This window comes from Helianthus annuus, chromosome 3 (genome assembly GCF_002127325.2).
Source record: "Helianthus annuus cultivar XRQ/B chromosome 3, HanXRQr2.0-SUNRISE, whole genome shotgun sequence".
Classification (NCBI taxonomy): domain Eukaryota; kingdom Viridiplantae; phylum Streptophyta; class Magnoliopsida; order Asterales; family Asteraceae; genus Helianthus; species Helianthus annuus.
This window is the reverse complement of record NC_035435.2, coordinates 51,087,658-51,105,335: the sequence shown is the minus strand read 5'-3', so window position 1 is coordinate 51,105,335 and position 17,678 is coordinate 51,087,658. Positions and strand designations below refer to the sequence as shown.

General features: G+C 34.6%; 1 non-coding gene across 1 annotated transcript; it reads left to right on the top strand.

Moving 5' to 3' along the window:
* The first annotated feature begins 1,447 nt into the window (after positions 1 to 1,447).
* LOC118490878 lies at positions 1,448 to 1,554 on the top strand. The gene has a single exon (XR_004890103.1). It is a non-coding gene; the product is annotated as a small nucleolar RNA R71 (small nucleolar RNA).
* The last annotated feature ends 16,124 nt before the right edge of the window (positions 1,555 to 17,678 follow it).

Here is a 17,678-nt window from a genome sequence, read left to right as displayed (position 1 = left end):
ATGAGTGGTACTTCGGTATCTTCCTCCATATCTAGTATGACAAAGTCGGCTGGGAAGACAAATTCGCCGACTTTAACTAATAGATTTTCAGCGACACCTTGTGGATGTTTGACGGACCTATCGGCGAGTTGTATGCTCATTTTTGTAGGGCTTGTTTTTCCTAGACTGAGTCGGTCGAACATTGATGCGGGCATGAGGTTGATGCTAGTCCCGAGGTCGGCTAGTGCATTGTGAATGGGAGATTCCCCAATCGAACAAGGGATGGTGAAGCTTCCGAGATCGATCTTCTTTTGCGGGTGTTTGTTGAGTAGTAAGGCCGAGCATTCTTTGCTTAAATTAACTAATTGCAATGATTCAATTTTCCTTTTGTGAGTGAGGAAGTCCCTCATAAATTTTGAATATTTAGGCATTTGGGTTAGGACCTCAACAACTGGAATATTGACATGCAATTGTTTTAGTAAATTTACGAACTTTATGAATTGCTCATCGGTCTTTTGGCGAATTAACCGACCGGGGTATGGTACCGGAGGATTCTTGGTGGGCTCTTGATTTGGTGGAGGAGCCGTCTCTTGTTGGGGTGTCGGTGGAGTTGTGGTTTGGCTAGATCGGCTCTTTTTAGTTGGAGGTAATGGATCCTCCTCGGGGACCCACGGTACGGTTTCTCAATGTGATGAGATGTACTTGCGCCTTTGGGCTGGTTTCGGTATTGCTTGGTAACGCGCCTTGTGGTCTCTCGGAGAAATTTTGAGGTAGCTGATTTATTTGTTTTTCCATGTTTTGAATACAAGCTTGCTGATTTCTAAAGTTCGATTCCAGTTGTTGAAATCGATATGAGTTTTTCTTTTCGGTGTCGGAGGTGAGGCGAGATATGGTATCTTCAAGCCTTTCTCGTCCCCCTTGTTGCTGCTGAGAGAAATTTTGTGACTCGTTTCTTGGTTGTTGAAAGTTTGTTCACTGGTTTAGATTTTGTTGGTTACAACTATTGCCGGGTTCCCTCCAACCAAGGTTAGGATGGTTACGCCATCCTTGGTTGTAGGTACCTATTGGAGGACCCGACGACCTAGGTCTATTATCAATGTAGTTTACTGTTTCTGTTTGATTATCCATTTCTTTCATACAACTCGAATTTTCATGTGGCCCACCACACCCTTCACAAGCCATAACCGAGGCCGTTTTTGCCATTTCTAACTTTTTGATTTTTGAAGACAGGGCCTCGATTTGGGCTTGTAAAGAGGTGCTTTCGTCAACCTTATGGGCGCCCGGGGCAATAGATTTTGTGCCTCTGCGAGTGTGCCACTGAAAATTGGTTTGAGCAATTTCCTCAATTTGATTGTAAATTTCATTTGGGCGACGATTACCTAAGAGTCCCCCGGAGCTAGAGTCAAGTGTTTGTCTTGTGTGTGGCAACAACCCATTGTAGAAAGTGGATACTTATTGCCACACCGCAAGACCATGATGAGGACACTTTCATAGTAGTTCCTTGAACCTTTCCCAAGTTTCATATAAGGATTCTCCGTCCTCTTGTGAATATGTGTTAATTTCAGTCATTAATTTAGCCGTTTTAGTAGGAGGGAAATACTTATATAAACATTTTTGGGCTAGTTCATCTCAGGTGTTTACCGAGCCAACTGGGAGGGTATTAAGCCAAGCCTTAGCTCGGTCTTTTAGTGAAAATGGAAACAATCGAAGGCGGATGGCGTCATTTGATGCTCCATTGATCCGAAAAGTATCACATAATTCCAGGAAGTTAGTAATATGTAAATGGGGATCTTCGTCCGCAAGCCCCTGGAAGGTTGCGGAGTTTTGGAGCATTTGTATCAAATGCGGCCGAAGTTCGAAGTTGTTGGCCTCGACATTTGGTGCATTGATAGCGGCGCCAAGATTACTTACGGTGGGACGTAGGTAATCCATGAGGGTACGTTGGTCCGCCATTGGAAGTGGGTCCCCCGAAACTTTCTCTTGGTTTTAAGCTTTAAGTCTTTTTCTTAGAAAGCGTTCGGGTTCGTCTAGAGGTTCTTTTATGTCTCTACTAGAACGGGAGCTCATACACTGCGTAGAAAGTTCAGATGTGGCGCCTGGGTTCCAAGTCCTGCAATAAAAACAAAAAAGAACGTTGGTCAGAAGTTTCACCACGGCCCCGTGCTTAGCTGAGCACGGCCCGTGGTCAGAGATACAATGATTGTTTTCCGGATCCCTGCTACTGGGGAGCTCGACACGGCCCCGCGTTGCACCGAGACAGCCCCGTGCTCAACTCTCTGTAACTCGGAAAATAAAAACTGCCAGTAACAATGCTGGGCACGGCCCGTGTCCGACCAGGCACGGCCCGTGCTAAGCTCTGCAAAAACTGAAAATTTAAGAAAAATCCTAAAAAAACATAAAAATAAGAAAAAGGATTAGGCCGTTGATTCCTAACTTTCTTAAAATCCTTGTGTCCCCGGTAACGGCGCCAAAAAAACTTGATGTGTGTCGGTGTGTATATAATTTTAAGTATATTTTAAGCCCTTTTTTACACTTTAGTCAAGTTTTAAATTTATAAACACGATATTTTACTAACACTAAACACACATATGGGCAAGTGCACCCATCGTGAGCGTAGTATAGCGTTGGTAAGATACCGAGGTCGCCCAAGGACATAAGAACTTTTAGTACCGGTTTATCCTCAACGTCTAATCAAATAAAAAATTTAGGAAAATGTTTAAATATGAAAATAAAAACTAAAAATGCTGAAAATAAAAATAAAAATAAAAATAAAAACAGATAGACAAGATGAATCACTTGGATCCGACTCGCCTTTAGGGTAACCTTTGATTATTTCTGCACTTTTGCACTTTTTAAGAGATTATCTTAGTTATAGTAGTAGGCCCCTCTTTTGAAGGTGGCGTTCAACCCAGTAGTTTGAGTCAGCAAGGATACAATCCTAAAGGGTTGGATTATTGGAAGATAATTAATTAAGTTATTAATGCGTAATGTGGTAGGCCCCTCTTTTGAAGGTGACGTTACCCTCGGCTAAGTAGTTTGAGTCAGCAGGGATATAATCCTAAATAGTCGGGTTAATGTTTTAATAGTAGTTTACATATGGTAGAATGGCATGGTGTTGGATGGTCATCCGATCGGATTGCCATCCGATCGGATTGCCATTCGATCGAAGGACAGAGTGGGCATACATGTGTTTCTGGATCGGATGGTCATCCGATCGAATTGCCATCCGATCGGATTGTCATTCGTTGAAAACAACTTGATCTTTCAAACACCCCATAGTGATATGGATCAGATGGTCATCCGATCAGATTGCCATTCGATTGAAAAGCAGTTAACCTTCAATAAGCCTTCAAGATAGTGATATGGATCGGATAGTCATCAGATCGGATTGCCATCCGATCGGAAATGTTCTAACAGCTCAAGAACACTCCAAATCACGTTTTTTCGATCCATAATCTTTATTTGTGTGAATTTCAAGATGAAACTTCACAGGATTGTGCGCGAATCAATTCCGAACAAAATGATGTCTTCAATTCCCAGATCCATCCGTGAATTGACCTTTATTTTGATGATTTTCTCTGTTTAACGTCAAAACTCCCGTTTAACACAAAATTGATGAGCTTTGGGTGATTTAAACGACTGTTAGATCGATTAAATCGGTACCCTAGCTCTGATACCACTGCTGACTCCAGGATCCGGTGAATTTAACAGAGCTTCGGTCCCAAAACTACGTGTTCGGTGCGTTTATTGCGACTAAGAAATGAGTAGAAGATAGATAAGACACCGATCAGTCACTTATAATCTGGTCTCTATTGATTATTCAACGTTTACAGCACCACGAGACCAGTTGGACAACATGTCCCCCCTGGGAACCAAAAGCTTGTCCAAATGGGAACCCTATGCCCCTATTTATAGACAACTCACACTATGTGTCCATCCGATCAGACTGCCATCCGATCGGATTGACCTTGACATTTACAAAACCTCTCCAACTTTCTCTATTCTATACAATATTCAACACATGCTCAATCTAACTATTCACACAGTGGCAGACGTACAAAATATACACTAACACGTAGAAATTCACAGAATAGTACTATTTCATCAAACACACGAAACATACAAATTGAAGATGGTTCATTATCAAAATCAAAAGACAAGGCGTTGGTTGTCATGCAAGATGATGAAGGATTCAATTGGAACGACATGATTACAAAGACAGAGGGTCTAACTTTAGTGGCAGAGATTCGGGAGATAGATGATTCTGTGAAAACTGTTGTGGAAGTGGAACAAAGTGAAGAGATAAACATTGAGGAATCAGAGGTCAAAGAAGAATCTGATGTTATTGTTGAAGCTGAATCAACACAATCTACCGCTGAATCAGAAACAGTTCCAACTGAAAATCTCCTTCAAACATTTTCCTTTCATTATCATCATATTGAGCTTGATTCTTCGCTACCATTCTCTTAGTTGCATCATCCATATGAAAAAAAATGTGAAACTTTAGATGCGCATTAAAGACTTTTAGATTATTATTTTACAAAAGACTATCAAAGATCAACAATTAGAGGTAGTTACATTAAAGAACCTATGTCTGAATTGGCTATGTTGGTAAAATAAAAAGCTGATGATAACTGAGACAAATATGATGATGATAATCAAGATAAAGTTGATCGAGTAAATCGCATGATGATAATGTTGTGGGTGATACCAAAAGAATAAAGGAGACATATATAGTGAAGGAAAAAAAGAAAAGGAACCAATAAAGGAGAAATATGATGATAAAGAAAACCTTATTTTTCCTTGTTCAAGTTTTATTGGAAATGAAGAGTTATAGGAAAGAGAGATATATGATAACTTGATGTTTGACTTCGGGTTGATTGCACGAGATGCATTAACATTGGATTACTATTCTTCAAGAACTCAATGATATGGACAAAACTTACTATGTGAATTAAAAAGAGAATTAAAAAGAGATGTGACAAAAGGATTTGTTTCTGACATGGGTATGCATGATCCAACTTCTTCACAAGTTTCTCAATATCCTCCAAGCATAACTAAACCATCACCAACTCATGATGAATCAATTGTTAATCATGATTAAAAATCATCTACTATTTTTGAAGGATCTTTAACTCCAAGAACTCAAGGGAGGATCAGACAAATCCTGAATGGTTCAAGATTTCATCTGAAAAGGAAGATGTTTATAGATGATACTATGAGCAATGAAGAAAATAGATGGAGACGCATTGTGATATACTAGTTAGAGTTTTAATGGTGGAAAGACAATGTACTTAATCAAAAGGTTACATTATACATCTTGAAAGCTAATGATTTCCCAATCTTTTCCTGAAATTGATTTGGGAAAACTTGCAAGACTTCCTATGCTGAATGAAGATAATGATACAACGGCTAATACTTTTCAGTAGTTCAAGAAAAGTTTCCTCTTCTCCAACCATCTAAACGCAAAACAAGAATTTTGAAAGATATCATAGATCCTATGAAAAAATTGCCCATGGACTAAAACTTTGTATCCAAAGCTACAATTTATGAAAAAAAGATAAAACAAAAATCCTTGTTTGCAAACATGTTCCTCCAAATATTTTAAAGAGTTCTTTGATATGGTACTATGATGGAGTAAGGGGAGTAGCTATGATTAAATGTGTTGGTGAGAAGGATATATTGATAATGGAGCCTATGGATTTGCAAATGTTTGGTGTAGAAGACATGAATGTGCTTTCAAAATATCAAATTCAATGATTGTTTCATGTTGAAGAAGCAAAATATTATTAGAAGGTTGTTATAACAAATGTGAAGATTTTTAATTTTGGTGGGTGTTTAACACATGAAGTTAAGAAACATTTTTTTCAATTGTCAATTGATAGCATCAGCCTAAGGAGAGATTGTAGGGTGTTGGATAGAGACTCAAGAAGTTAAATCATTACACAAGCTTGAAGATTAAACAACATGCAACAATAAGTTCTTAAAGCTTAATGAACAAAATGTTTTGTGCAACAAAATGTAGCATTTCGTCAGTTTTGAACATTTCACTAAGTCTGTTTAGTTTAATATTTATGAGTGTAATATATGATTATTTTATTCAAGCGGTTATAAATAAGTAATAGTGCTGTGAGTATTGAAATAACTCTTTAGGAACAAGCGAAAAGTTTGTACTCACCTTTGTGTTTGAACATAAGATCCAGATTATTTACCTTGTTACTTTACCAGCTTTGTTTCTTGATCCAGTTATGATGTATGTGACTGATTAGTGATCGATTGTAGTCATCATAACCTTCTTAGAGCGATTCCGCAGGTATAGAAAATGTTTGACATATCAATACTTGTGAAGAGATCTATGACTAGGACCAACAATATCTCTATTCATTTAAAATAATACTTATTTATTATTATTTTTCACAAACAATACAGGGAATAGATATAACAAAGTGAATAGTAAATCTAAATGTACTTGCAATCAATATGCACTCTCTATATCTATTCTCTATTTTAGGGAATCATATAGACTTCAAAATGGATGAAAATCTTAAATTTTTTCTTTAATTAGAGTGATACAGATGATGTGCGGATTCCAATCTAAATGCTCTACGTATATCCAAAACTGTGTGTTGTTGCCTCATTAGTGTGACTTTAAATAATGAGACACAGTTCGTTTAAAAAAAATCCTTATCTTAATAGTCTTAATTCTTAAATTATTTTATGTAAAAATACTATTTATTTTTAATATTGTCATTAAATACTAAAAATGAATACTTTAATAAAGTTTTTTTTGTTTTTACTTATTATCCATACTATTATAAATCATCATAGTGGGCAGACATAATGTACTATTATTCTCCACTTTATGACTCAATATCTGTTACAGTTCATATGTGAATATATATGTTGTATAAGATGGTTATGGCTTATAATATCTGTTACAGTTCATATGTGTATATATATGTTGTATAAGATGGTTATGGCTTATGAATGTATAAGAAATTTATCTTCCTCTTTCTATTTCTCTGTTTTTATGCCACAAGAGTGCTCTTTCCAAAAGCCCCAATCTTTTGCTCAAAAAATCTCAATCTAACAAAAGCCAAACAACCTCCGTGTACGAATCCAGAGATTTGTGACCTTCACAATATGATTCCGATACCACCCCTCAGTCTTCTCACGACTCTCAATCACTCGTTCTTTTGGTTTGAGATGAGAAACTACTACAACTACCCTTGAACAAAAGGCGAGCGTTGCAGCCACCGTCTCCACCCATGTAGGTCGCTTCAGTCTTGTATCTTCCATAGTCCTGGTATGTTCAACCTATTTTGTTTCCTTTGTTTATGCTTCAATTTTGATTGCTCTCAACCTAGTTGAACTTGAAGCGGAGTACGTTCCTATTTTTATAATTATCCTTTAGTCAATAGGTTGATTATATGAGCTAAAATGCCCATGTTTTTATATCCAATTATTACCCATTTTTAATATGTTTTGTTAACAAAATCATCAAAATAAGCTTAAATTGGTTTATCTTGAATTTTTAGGACAAAAATTACCCAAGAAAAAACAAAGGAAGCAAAACCGGATGAAAAACAAAGAAAAATAGAAGAAACTGTCCATACACGCCCCATGCCTTGAATCTCAGGAACCCACCAGATACCTCTAAAAGACCACCATGCAAAGATCAAGGCAAAGAAAGCGAGGCACACCCTATCCCTTAGCTATATAAGACGAAGGAAAAGTTTCTAAAAGGTTTGGAAGATCCCCTAGGGCCCACAAAGTTGACCACGACCTGTGCTAGCTAGCCCACACAAGGTGCAAAGGGTGAGCCTGTCGCCTGGGTATAAGATCTTAAAAAGCGCAGGCCCGAGACAAGCAAGGCACATGTCCGGTCCAGGCCATTGTTAGGTGTTTCAGACTTGTTTTCAGCTGTTTTACACTGGTCTAGATTGTTTAGACTGATTCAAAGCGTTTGAAACTACTTTTGGTGGTTAAGACAGGTTTTTTACCGGTTCAAGCCTGTTTGTTCCTGGTTTAAAGGAATATACTAGCATCTCTTCTTGTAGAAGAAAAAAATCTACTTGTAACTCGTCTTGACGAAGAAAGGAAAGCAAGGGAAGAACTTCAAAAGCAACTTCAAGAATTTATGAAGAATTGGCGTCCTCCCTCTAATTAGATGTAGTTTTTGATATCTTTTTTGAATTACGTTGAATTGTATTAGCTTACAGTTTAAACATATTGGAACTTGCGTTGTGACGCATGATTTTTGAATTTATGTCATTGTAACTTCGGTGAGTTTCGTAAAACAGGTTTTTGGTATTACAAATTATTTCTGGAATTTTTCGCCAGAAAAATGCAGAAATATTGATTCTTTTTTTTGCAGTTTTTTATTTAATAAATTAGGTGGTTGGAAAGTGTCACAACATAAAAAGCTTTTGTCGGAAAACGGTCAAAAATAGTAGACCTTTTTTTTTATTTTGTCAGAAATTTGTCACAAAACATACTCCGTTTTCGTAGGAAATTTGTGACAATACTTCTTATTTATTTGTTGAAAATGGGTCACAAAAAATACTCAGTTTCCTCGAAAATTTGTAACAACATTTCTAATTTATTTGTAGAAATGGGTCACAAAAAAATACTCAATTTCCTCAGAAATTTGTAACAACACTTCTAATTTATTTGTAGGAAGTGGGTTACAAAAAATACTCAGTTTCCTTGGAAATTTGTAACAACACTTCTAATTTATTTGTAGGAAGTGGGTCACAACAAATACTCAGTTTTCTAGGAAATTTGTAACAACACTTCTAATTTATTTGTAGGAAATAGGTCACAAATAATGCTATATTAAAATTTGTTAATTTTTTTGTTTTTTTTTTTTTTGGGTCAGAAATGTGTAGCCAAAAAAAATAAATCCTAAAATATAATAATTAAAATATTGTAGGAGATTCGTAGCAATTTGCGACGTAGTAGTTTCGTAGAAAATGTGTAGGAAGTTGCGTAGGAAATGCGTTGAAAACGGGTTTCCTACGAGCTGTTTTCCTACATCAGGTGTTTGTCATAAATGCGTAGAAAAACCAGTTTTATGACGCATTTCCTAGGAAAACTGGTGTAAGAAGTTTCAGATTTTCTAGTAGTGTAGTGATGGTATTGTTAACGTAACCTAAGTTGCTAATTGTTATTATATATAATAAGAAATTTGTTTTCCCCTTTCTATTTCTCTCTTGTTAAATGATACATGTATAGTTTATTCAATACATTTTTTAAGTTGAAGTAAGAAAAGTCTTACAAAAGAGAAATTTATAAAAAAAATGTAGGAAAATCTTTACAATATAGAAAATGAAACTAAAATGCATAAACACATTCATGATTTCATGGGGTACACTAATTCTTCATGGTGGTAAAATCTTATATAGGCAACATCATATTTTTATATAGGCAATATTGACAATATCGACATTTGTTGTTTAAAACCTAAAGAAAATAAAGGTAGCATATAAAGACTATTGTAAGCTTTCTCGCTGACATTCTCAACACCAAAAATTTCCTCCATGCAAGATAGTGTGCCCTCAACAAAGTAAATTTGAGCCATTTGATTTGCTAGAATGAATGCTTAAGATTAGTAAAACCATCTTTGTCAACATAAACATCTGATTGGTTTTCAATCCATATACACTTGAACATGGAAATGATGAATTAACATCTTATAAAACACCATAATACAACACTTTGTTACCCTATACCTTGCATCGTGATTAACTATTAACTATTGATAAATTCGCTGGACATGGTGTTTGAAATTAAATCGGTTTCTATGATGTATAAACTAACAAAACCTTGTGCTATGTTGAAAGCTAGACTATATTTTATTAATGATATACAACCTAGCTTTATATCAAAATAGAGGTCAATGAGATCCTCAAAATAATACCTGGTTTATTAATTTGCAAAGACATACTCCTAGTACTTTCTTGAGTGGACAAATATGTTATGTTACATGTTAGGAACATGCACATTTTTGTAGTAGTAGAGAATATAAGTACTTGTAGACCCTTCTTCTTAATTCTTGAGACCATAACTGAGACTACACCCGGAAAGTAGCCAAGATATTGTTCTGCATGTCTACCATTGTCGTGCTAGTAATTGTAATTTATTTCCCCTTGTTTTCTGGCTATTTTAACAAAATTTCCCAATAAAATATGTCGCATTCGGTGTTTCATGTTTCAAGTACGGTTCCTTTTTGCTGCTTTTTCTCATCAAATACAAATAATAACAACATAAGAAAAGAAAATAAAAGAAATTCTAGGTTTTTAGTATGAGTTCTTTTAAATATATAAAGGAAGTATGTAGTTTTTATGAGTGATATTACAGAGGATAGAGGACATGATCCAGAAGTTTTACATTCTACTATTCTAGACTATAACGTCTAGAAGAGTTGAATGTAATATGAAACTACGCTTGAGAAGAGTATTCTTGACATCAGTCTCAACCTATATAGCTTGCTCAACTTTTGTTGATGTTTTCAAATTACATGTATTTCAGGAAACTAATTGGATCTGGCGGCGTTATGAAAGTTTCAAGAAAATAATTCAAGTTTGATTTCATCCTTTTTGGAAGGGTTTGGTTAGTATATTTTATCTTCGATAAGATATACGAATCAAAGCCTTAGTTTAAAAAGTCTTTTGTTTTAAAAAGTCCCTTACGGAACTTAGCATTTGGATGGTTTGTAACTTAATTTGAAGTTTGTTGGTTTCACTTAACAACTTGGGTTTGTAATATTTTGAAACTTATGTGTGGATGAACATCAAGTTTTAATCATTTAGTTGTTTATTATAATTGAATGCAATGATATTAATCAAGTCACACATCACACGCTTCCGCAAAAGTCAGGGTGTGACATGTAGGATATTTAAAGTGCTAATTCAAGTCCTTGTATGGATTTCTATGTGTACTTTATACGTTTGAGACAAGACAATATGACAAGACAATGGATTATGTGTTTATGTGGTTAGTAGTGATTTAGATAACGAAACGAGTGTAGTACCATAATGTCACACCCCTTTCTAAGGCGGAAGCACGAGGTGTGATAATGAAAGGTTTTCATTGCATACGATTGGTAAACATACTACATGCTAATAAAAATAACTTCAAATGCCAAACATTACATAACTGAAATCATAGTTTAAGTGTTTACATCACGAGACAACATATTGTCTGAAAAGTTTACAACTTTATTCAACGATAAACATAAACGACATCCAAGAGCATGAGTAAGACCGCGCGCACATCCACTTTAGTTACCTGAAATACATGTGAGTTTTTGGAAAAACGTCAACATAATGTTGGTGTGAATTCATGCAGTTCTTGAATTGAACGTTTGTGTACTTTGTATGAAAAACATGGTATGTATCTTGTATAAATCAAGTATTTCTGTATGTATCTAGGTTGTTAATGGATTGCAAGGCCATTAACATGTGACACGACATAGGAAGCATCCAAACCATAGGCATTTTTCTAGTTGTCGATTCACGATTGAGACACAAAAGCACTACTTGGTACTAGTTTTCACCAAGAGTGTGGCTGCCCGAAAACCCATTAGATCTAACCTTTTGTTCTGCGCTCTTAGTATGTACACGATTAATGGTGCTTATGGTACCCTATTCGTGACACGATTTCTCGTATCATTCCTCAATTCTTGTATCCATCATACCATTTGTAAACATTGTAACATTTGTAACATGTATTTCACCCCCGAGGTTATAAAACTGAAAACAGTTAAAAGAAAAGGGGGAGCATGAACTCACAACTTTGCGTTTCTTGCGCCGTAAACTTCACCGGTTTTTGCTTATCTAGCGTCGTGACCTAAACGTGTTTTATTAACGTTAGTCACTAGACTTGTATCGCACAAGTACAAGTCACCATCTTTTATGTATTTGTTCTTGTGTTAAAAATAATTTATATTTTTAACTATGTGTCTTACTTATATTATTTTCTCAACAATAAATATAAGTATCTTGTATTTTTTACCCGAATTGTGTATTTTGTCCAAAACTTCATTTCATGTTCATAACTTGTCCAAGTTATTTATTCTATCAAGTAATATATTTTCATAAATATATTTTCTCGTATTTGTCTAAGCATGTTGTATGTGTATTTTGTATTTCTACTCCTATGGAGTATTTAGTGTATTTTCAAGTCCTAATACACTATCACGTATAATACATACTACATACACTTAGCACAAAATTTGGTGATCAATAAATATATATTTATCTCAAAAATATACATACTTAATGTCAATTTTTATCTTGAAGAAATCCTCATTTCTTAACTTGAAGTTTACACAAAATTTAGGGAAACCTTGGTAAATATTTTTAGGGAATAAGTTTCACCAAACTTATATTTTTCTAAGTGTCAAAATTTATAAAAATTTTGACATAGTTTCCCCTAAAAATGGAGTTTCCCATGTTTTCAAAACATGTGCTTATTTTCTTTTAAAATCATCACAACAATCATCAACTCATTCAAACCCTAAACATCTTGCACTTACCAAGTGCAAAAATTATACACTTTACAATATAACATAAACTTGATCTTTTCACAAAAAACGCGTAGTAACTTGGTAAAGTGTTAAGTAGCCTTAGTTACCTTCCAAAATATATTTACTACTTGGTAAACTTCATTCTTGAAGGTTTTAGATGTTTACAACTTGTAACATTTTTTACAAAAATGTTTGTTTATACATCTTCTTCTTTCATAGGTAGTTCTACACTTTTTTATCACCAAAAATAGTGTAAGTTTAGTAAAAACCCTGATCTTTCAAAAATCATATTTTGAACTTGGTTTTCTTGGAAAATCATTTATAAATCTTGGATCTACAAGTTCACTAGTTTACTTTGTTTATCATCTTACAAGAAACCATTTTTATTCATCAAGTTCATGTCTTTACAAGAAGATGATTATTCTAGATTGTTACATAATCATCCTCCCACTTGCTAGATCATGTGTTTAAACACCATCTAGCAAGCTTCATGTGATGATCAACATCATCATCTCAAGAAATCAACAAACAAACATCATTCATATACTAAACAATATCATTCCATCCATATATCATCATATGCAAGGTTTTATGTTTCAAGATTCATGTTCAAGTCTTTTAGTGTTCTTGTTATTTCAACATAATATATCTTTTATCCACTAAAAATATGAAGTAACAAGAGTTACAAGAAGCTTACCACTTGCTTCAAGCTAGGGAAGAACAAGTGTGAAGATGGAGTGGATAAAAGCAAATGAAGAAGGTCCTTCAAGATCCGCAAGCTCTAAACCTCCTTGAATACCTTCTAGCACCTTGTGATAACCTTGGAATAGATGGATGATGAAGGAAAAATGGTGGTGGTGGTGGCCCTATGTTCGGCCGAGAGCAAAGGAGCAAGGGGGAGAAAGATGGAGTGGTGTGAAATGTGGAAGATGATGGTTACTTATAACAAGTCTTGAGTTTTATCCAATGGACCTAGTGTTTCTTATATTACTAACAAGATCTTATCAAGATCCAAGTAATATCAATTAAGATTGTGTGAAGATTAAGGTGATCTTAGGTGGGGACCACCATGTGACCGTAAATATCATATGGGGGGTTAATTGTAAGTTTTAATGATAAAGGGGTGATTAGTGCAAGGTTGAATGTAATATCTAGTGTTTTATATGTATCTTGTATTATCTAATATGTTAGGGTGTTCGGGGATCATAACTAGCCAAGAAATAATTAAACAATGCTTCTAGCAATATTTTTGTGTTCCGGGTAATGTCCGGTTGTTCGGTTAGATACCGATTCGTTAAAGTGCTAAATTGCACCGTTTAGTGTCCTTTATGTCCCCTTTTGTGATACTTTCAATTACCGACACTTAGGAAAGTATTCTGGATCAATTAATCATATTTTTACATGGTACAATCTTGTTACAATGCTGAATTTTGCTAAAATATATAAAATTCAGCATTTAAAGTGTATTTTGGGTGCTTTTCAGTGCGTATATTAGCTTCCGGAAAGTCTATATATTAACCCTTGTATGTACTCTTTTTTTAATGTATTCTTGACGTTGGACCTACACCTAGGCCCCAATTCTTTTGTCTGACTGCTTTCTGCAGATTTGTTGACACTATGTGTCTTACCGGTGAGTTTACTAGTATTTCTGATGCAACGCTGTTCATTAATGCATAAAGCAATATCTTATAGTATAAAACGTGCATGAATTCACTTGTATAGCATGTAATCAGACAATGTTAACATTTAAACACATAATAGCAGTTATCAAGTATTAATTAAATTGTACGGAAATTACCGGTTTGGTGCCAGTTGTCACACATAAGAAAATGGTGGATACACTGCTGGTACTTCCTAGCTATATATAAGTGTTTTTATTGTATTACTCTTGTAGCTTTATCCAAATCACTTTAGGATTTTGTGTTCAAACAAGACAATGTACATTTGCCAAATCCTTGAAGAATCTTCTTATTTTAAAATATGATAGATTCTTAAAAGGATGTCTAGAGTATTATTATAAATCCTTGATTATTTCTAATAATACTCCTACAAGTTCTTGACCGAATTCAAGGTTGTAACAAAACAAAGTACAAGAGAACAAAGAACAAGTACAATTTTCTATGGCATAAAAGTTACCTAGTAATAATCATATTGCCATATATAAAACTCTTTTGCCACAAGTTTCATAATCAAGATAATGTATTGCAATACTAAACCTTTTTGCCATTCATTGGTTTCAAAGAGTCCATTTTCAATTGACAACTCTCGTAGTTGTCAAAATATTGCAATACCAAACCTTTTGCCATTAATTTGGCTAACAAAACCTATGTATTCACCAGCATTCTTTGTTGACGTCTTTTTCACATATGTTTCAGGTTTTGATTATTCAAGCATGCTACACATAGGATCGCATCCGGGCCTTAGACTTCTTTAAACAAAAGACAATTACATGTATTCTGTGTATTGTAAAACAATGTTAACATAATGAAACAATTTAGTACCATGTGTTGTGAGCAATTTGTAAGACCACCTGTAGTCGTTATGTATTTAGGTGTTTTTTTACAAAAAAATGCCCCACCACGCCGAAGCCACCGCCCCGGGGGAGTTTTTGAACCAGAAATTCGAAAAGCGTTTTTTACACCACGCTGGAGCCCGCATGAATTTCAAAATTGTACCGTTGATCAAACGGTCAACTGCAATAAATATTTATTTTTTTTATTTCAACTTTTAACCCTATATAATCCCCACTTTTCACCTCATTATTTATAAACTTTTCACCCACATTCTCTAATTTTTAAAAACTTTCTCCACTATTTTTTTCAACTTTTCACTAGCAAGTATGAATCCCTTCCGACCCCCATTTGGTGTGTCGTCGAGACCTGGTAACCCGAACACCACGCAACCATAACCGAGCTTCAGCCTACAAGACATGGATCCTAATGTATTTGCGTATGCCCAAATTCTATTTCGAGCAAATGGACCGATATCAACTGGAAATGTCATCAATTTCATGAGGTAATTCAACGCAATTGGGACAACAGGGCAAGCGGCCAAAACGACGGTAATGTTATAACAAGAGCGTTGGAAGAATACAATGCTACGAAAGGCAGTTTCAAGTATTTAAGATGTTAGGAGCTTTTACAGGGAAGTCCCAAATGGTCAATCGTACCGACGATGACGTCTAGCGTTAGATGTAAATCAAAGCTGTTCAAAACGTCATCGTCGGTTGAACCGGACACACCCACCCGGAGTCCTCTTTTTCTAATATCGAAATATTGAAGCAAGATTTCGAAGAGATGAATAGACGCCATAAGGACATTCGAGATCTCTGTCATAAGCGTTTACAAACTATGGAGGAAAGAAACGCCGAAAACAAAATGTTTATCGTGATACAAAAATCGAGACAAATGGAGAAAGATATAAAATTTTTGTCTAAACCCATCGACCATCTCCCAGACGATGCGTTGACCTTAGCCCAAATGCATCGGGAACAAATCCGTCAAAAATACAGACTCTAGCTTAATAGTATTTTATTTATTTGTTTTGTTTTTTTTGTTTTTTTTAGGATTTTAAATTTTTTTTCTTATTTCTGGTTTTTTTAAGAATGTAATGTTTTTATTTAATGAATTTTATTCGTTTTAATTAAAAAATTAATAATTGTGCAATGATTGACGGGGCATTATTGTGCATTATAACCACTACGCCCCTTTGTGAAAAAGCCCATTTGCTGATTAGGATGACACGTGGCGGACAACGCCCATGGGTGGGGCATTATTTGTTGTTACCACTACGCATGGTCTAACGTGCAGTGGCGGAGCTTGACCAAAAGTTCCGAGGTGGCGGAAAGTCATGGGACCCAATTTATATATTGTATAAATAGTTAGGCAAAATAATTGGGGGAGACAATTCTATATAATTTTAAAATTTTCGGATGAAAAATAGGAAATTTTACACTTCTAACCAAAACATTCCGGGAGGGGGGGGGGGTGCACCCCCCATTTCACACTATGCCCCGCCATTGCTAACGTGACTCCCCGATGTTTTTGTCACGTGTTTTTGAATTACACGATTAGGATGTTACAAGTTAGTTTGTCGAGCCACCTTCTATAGCTATTTAAATAAGTTGTCTTAATTGGTTAGTTTGTTTAGTGAAATTATAATAATAACTTTATGAGGTACCTCTGTAAAATATACTTTACAAGTTTCCAAATCATTCTTATTTCAAGTATTTTTTTTAAATGCAAATAAAGTTAAGTTATATTTATGTTATAAATGCAAATAAAGTTAAGTTATAGAAAAGGTTAAGTTTTCCGTATACATTGATCACAACATGATAGCTAATACAGCTAAGTAACGAAAACAATATCCAAATATTAAATTATTCTTTTTTTTAACTTTATTATTTGAAAAAGAATAGCACATATTATAATTCTTAATTAATTTAATTATTCTTAATTTCAGTATTCAAGTAAGATAATAACAATTATCTCAAACAAAAACATAATTAAACCATCTCTACATTCTTTTACTCTGTTCCCCAACTATCTTTGCTTTTCCCCCAACCAATACGCCCTAGAAACAGAGCTCGTCCCCAACGCTTTCTAACAACATACTCAAATTTGGTTTATTCTTTTAATTTTCGTTTTTGAAGATTTTTTAAAATTTTGTAATAAATTACAAGTTTTTAAAGTATTATTAAATGAAATTTCCTGGTTATGAAACTAAAGTTAAATATAAGGGCATTCATTCAATTAAATTGGAGTGTGGTACTTTTAACCTTGCACTTTTCACCATATTTTCACGTAGCAGTACGATGTACCATGCTTTTTCACCTACTTTCACATTGCAGGTTTTGCAGGTGGAAATCGTACATCAAGTTTCACCTTGTTTTATTATTATTATTATTATTATTATTATTATTATTATTATTATTATTATTATTATTATTATTATTATTATTATTATTATTATTATTGTTACCACCACCACCAGTATTATTATTGAATGGGTTAATGAAAATTTGATAAATTACAACTATTTTTTTATCCATTTAATGAAAAATTGTATACTTTAAACGTAGTTGGTTTACCTCAGATCTACAGTGCGACAACTTAAAACTTCATAATTCATATGAAAGTGTTAGATATGCAAATCATACAATTAGTTA